Below are 5000 nucleotides of genomic sequence, written 5' to 3'. Positions count from 1 at the left end.
CGACGGCGTTCGGCCGCGGGGCACACCGCACGGTGAGAACCCACTCGCCCGCCTCCCCGCACGTCTGTCATCCCCCCACTATCGTAGGGGCTCGGGAAAAGACTGGAAAACGCGGAGCTCGGCGGTGGCGTGGAAGCGCCACCCACCGCCGCCGCTCTCGCCGATGCCCACCGCGGAGGCCGCCCTTCGGACGCTGGGGTGCGGCGCGGGCCTCCGCGGACGAGCTGCGCATCTGAAAGTCAAAGGGCCGCCCTCGGAGAAGATCGTTGTGCTGCCCCGCGCGGGGAGCGATTCGGACGGCGGGCCCCCACGCCGAGGTGGGTGGGCGCCCCTCCGTTCGCCCGTGCGGGTCGTCGGACCGCTGCCGTACCACGGTTCGGGTCAAACTCCCCACAGCTCGGCCGCCTCCGTCCGTAGACGGGAGGGCGACCGCCGGCGTGCGCGCCCAAGGACGAGTGCCTGAAACCCGGGGGGGGGTAACAGAGGAAGGAGACCGCCCGCCGTAAACCGACGCGGGCTCCAAAGCCCGGGCCGAGCGAGCGGCACCACCTCCCCACCCGGGAGCGCTGAGCCAGATCGATCGGAAGAAAGGGCAGGGGCTCGGGTGGAACCCCTGCCTCCGTTCTTCCCCTCGGGGGAGACGGGGAAGAAACGTGCCCCTGGAGTCCTGGAAGCGAGTGTCCGGCGCGCTCCGGGCGCCCTCGAGACGGAAGCCGGGTCGCGGTGCGATTCTCTCATAGGTCTCCCCGTTGGCGCGGAAGCGGGAGACATCCGACACAGAGAAACGCCGAGCCCGCTCCGAGGGGACAAAGTCAGAAGGAGCGATCCGCCCTCCCAGAGCCCTCCTGCGGACGAGGACTCTGGATCTGCCCCCCTTCTGACGACCGTCGCCCTCAGAGGACAGGAACCCACGTGGGGAGGGTCCGTTCGGGCTCGGGCGACCCAGGAAACGCGTCTCGGACTCGGGACGGACAACCGGCAAAAGTCCCCCTGGAGCCGCGGAAGCCTGGTCTCGGCGCGAGTGCGAACTTCCATGCAAAAGGGGGGTACTCGCCAAACCGCCTACCCGAGTCGAGGAACCACGAAAACAACGGATTTTGGTCGGGGCCGAGAGGTACCTCTCTCTCCTATATCCTGCAGCTGGTGTGCAAAACTGGGTATTTGCATGGTGAGACACCGACCCCCACTTTAAGGGAACAAAGTCAAAAAGTGTCCGACCTCCTGGAGCCGTGCGGCGGATCCGGCGGCCAGAAATTTCCTCATTCCGGTTCTATTTTTTTTTTTTTCGAATTTGCGAAATTTGGAGGCCAGGCGGCGTAGCTGGGACCTGGACTAGCTCGAAACACCCTGAACCGGTGAGCGGAATCGATTTCCCAAAGTTCTACGGCTCCCGGAAGCCAAAAACAGCTCGCCGGAAAATTTCAAAGTCCCAAGGACTCTTTCTTGAAAATCAATCCGGGGGCCATGGAAGTGTCCTCGGTACAACCTCAGAGCTTTCCCCCGCCTGGAAGTCTGACAGCGGTCTGACGTTTTTCAAAGTTTTGAGCTCTCTGTTTGTTCTCAAAGTCACAAAATCGCTTTTTTTCAGTTTTCCACCCAGCAGACCCAAACTTCACCCCCACTTAGGTCACTGTCTAGGGGCGCCTTACGACATATTGACGCCCCTTTAGGGTGGAAGTAGGGGAAATGGGTGATTTTTACACAAAATCGGAAATTTCTCAAAATTTTTCTAAGTGTCAAGGACTCTTCCAGAAAATCTCCCCCAGGCTCCTGGAAGCGTCCCCGGTACACCTCTGGCGGCTGCCCCCGCCTGGAAGTCCGACACACGCCTGAAATTTTCAAAGTATGAAAATACGCATTTTCATCCAAAAATTCAACTTTCCCCCCGTGCACCGCAAACTTCACCCCCACTTAGGTCACTGCCTTGGGGTGCCTTACAACATATTGACGCCCCCCTGGGGTGGAAGTAGGGGAAATGTGACATTTTTCACAAAATCGAGATTTTCTCAAAATTTTTCTAAGTGTCAAGGACTCTTCCAGAAAATCTCCCCCAGGCTCCTGGAAGCGTCCCCGGTACACCTCTGGCGGCTGCCCCCGCCTGGAAGTCCGACACACGCCTGAAATTTTCAAAGTATGAAAATACGCATTTTCATCCAAAAATTCAACTTTCCCCCCGTGCACCGCAAACTTCACCCCCACTTAGGTCACTGCCTTGGGGTGCCTTACAACATATTGACGCCCCCCTGGGGTGGAAGTAGGGGAAATGTGACATTTTTCACAAAATCGAGATTTTCTCAAAATTTTTCTAAGTGTCAAGGACTCTTCCAGAAAATCTCCCCCAGGCTCCTGGAAGCGTCCCCGGTACACCTCTGGCGGCTGCCCCCGCCTGGAAGTCCGACACACGCCTGAAATTTTCAAAGTATGAAAATACGCATTTTCATCCAAAAATTCAACTTTCCCCCCGTGCACCGCAAACTTCACCCCCACTTAGGTCACTGCCTTGGGGTGCCTTACAACATATTGACGCCCCCCTGGGGTGGAAGTAGGGGAAATGTGACATTTTTCACAAAATCGAGATTTTCTCAAAATTTTTCTAAGTGTCAAGGACTCTTCCAGAAAATCTCCCCCAGGCTCCTGGAAGCGTCCCCGGTACACCTCTGGCGGCTGCCCCCGCCTGGAAGTCCGACACACGCCTGAAATTTTCAAAGTATGAAAATACGCATTTTCATCCAAAAATTCAACTTTCCCCCCGTGCACCGCAAACTTCACCCCCACTTAGGTCACTGCCTTGGGGTGCCTTACAACATATTGACGCCCCCCTGGGGTGGAAGTAGGGGAAATGTGACATTTTTTCACAAAATCGAGATTTTCTCAAAATATTTCTAAGTCCCAAGGACACTTTCAGAAAATCTTCCCCAGGCTCCTGGAAGCGTCCCCGGTACGCCTCCGGCGGCTGCCCCCGCCTGGAAGTCTGACACACGCCTGAAATTTTCAAAGTATGAAAATACGCATTTTCATCCAAAAATTCGACTTTCCGCCCGTGCACCGCAAAATTCACCCTCATTTAGGTCACTGCCCTGGGGTGCTTTACAACATATTGACGCCCCCCTGGGGTGGAAGTAGGGGAAATGTGACATTTTTCACAAAATCGGAAATTTCTCAAAATTTTTCTAAGTCCCAAGGACACTTTCAGAAAATCTTCCCCAGGCTCCTGGAAGCGTCCTCGGTACGCCTCCGGCGGCTGCCCCCGCCTGGAAGTCTGACACACGCCTGAAATTTTCAAAGTATGAAAATAATGCATTTTCATCCAAAATTCGACTTTCCGCCCGTGCCCCGCAAACTTTACCCACAGTTAGGTCACTGTCCTGGGGTACCTCACAACATATTGACGCCCCCCTGGGGTGGAAGTAGGGGAAATGTGACATTTTTTCACAAAATCGAGATTTTCTCAAAATATTTCTAAGTCCCAAGGACACTTTCAGAAAATCTTCCCCAGGCTCCTGGAAGCGTCCTCGGTACGCCTCCAGCGGCTGCCCCCGCCTGGAAGTCTGACACACGCCTGGAATTTTCAAAGTATGAAAATAATGCATTTTCATCCAAAATTCGACTTTCCGCCCGTGCCCCGCAAACTTTACCCACAGTTAGGTCACTGTCCTGGGGTACCTCACAACATATTGACGCCCCCCTGTGGTGGAAGTAGGGGAAATGTGACATTTTTCACAAAATCGAGATTTTCTCAAAATATTTCTAAGTCCCAAGGACACTTTCATGAAATCTTCCCCAGGCTCCTGGAAGCGTCCCCGGTACGCCTCTGGCGGCTGCCCCCGCCTGGAAGTCCGACACACGCCTGAAATTTTCAAAGTATGAAAATACGCATTTTCATCCAAAAATTCAACTTTCCCCCCGTGCACCGCAAACTTCACCCGCATTTAGGTCACTGCCCTGGGGTGCTTTACAACATATTGACGCCCCCCTGTGGTGGAAGTAGGGGAAATGTGACATTTTTTCACAAAATCGAGATTTTCTCAAAATATTTCTAAGTCCCAAGGACACTTTCAGAAAATCTTCCCCAGGCTCCTGGAAGCGTCCCCGGTACGCCTCTGGCGGCTGCCCCCGCCTGGAAGTCCGACACACGCCTGAAATTTTCAAAGTATGAAAATACGCATTTTCATCCAAAAATTCAACTTTCCCCCCGTGCACCGCAAACTTTACCCGCATTTAGGTCACTGCCCTTGGGTGCTTTACAACATATTGACGCCCCCCCTGTGGTGGTAGTAGGGGAAATGTGACATTTTTCACAAAATCGAGATTTTCTAAAAATTGCACTAAGTCCCAAGGACTCTTCCAGAAAATCTTCCCCGGGCTCCTGGAAGCGTCCCAGGTACACCTCCGGCGGCTGCCCCCGCCTGGAAGTCTGACACACGCCTGAAATTTTTAAAGTATGAAAATACGCATTTTCATCCAAAAATTCAACTTTCCCCCCGTGCACCGCAAACTTCACCCGCATTTAGGTCACTGCCTTGGGGTGCCTTACAACATATTGACGCCCCCCTGTGGTGGTAGTAGGGGAAATGTGACATTTTTCACAAAATCGAGATTTTCTAAAAAATTGCACTAAGTCCCAAGCACTCTTCCAGAAAATCTCCCCCAGGCTCCTGGAAGCGTCCCCGGTACACCTCCGGCGGCTGCACCCGCCTGGAAGTCTGACACACGCCTGAAAATTTCAAAGTATGAAAATACGCATTTTCATCCAAAAATTCAACTTTCCGCCCGTGCCCCGCAAACTTTACCCACAGTTAGGTCACTGTCCTGGGTTACCTCACAACATATTGACGCCCCCCTGTGGTGGAAGTAGGGGAAATGTGACATTTTTCACAAAATCGAGATTTTCTCAAAATATTTCTAAGTCCCAAGGACACTTTCAGAAAATCTTCCCCAGGCTCCTGGAAGCGTCCTCGGTACGCCTCCAGCGGCTGCCCCCGCCTGGAAGTCTGACACAC

This window comes from Ranitomeya variabilis, unplaced genomic scaffold, assembly GCF_051348905.1.
Source record: "Ranitomeya variabilis isolate aRanVar5 unplaced genomic scaffold, aRanVar5.hap1 Scaffold_253, whole genome shotgun sequence".
Taxonomy (NCBI): domain Eukaryota; kingdom Metazoa; phylum Chordata; class Amphibia; order Anura; family Dendrobatidae; genus Ranitomeya; species Ranitomeya variabilis.
The sequence above is the reverse complement of the archived record's forward strand: the minus strand, read 5'-3'. Positions refer to the sequence as shown.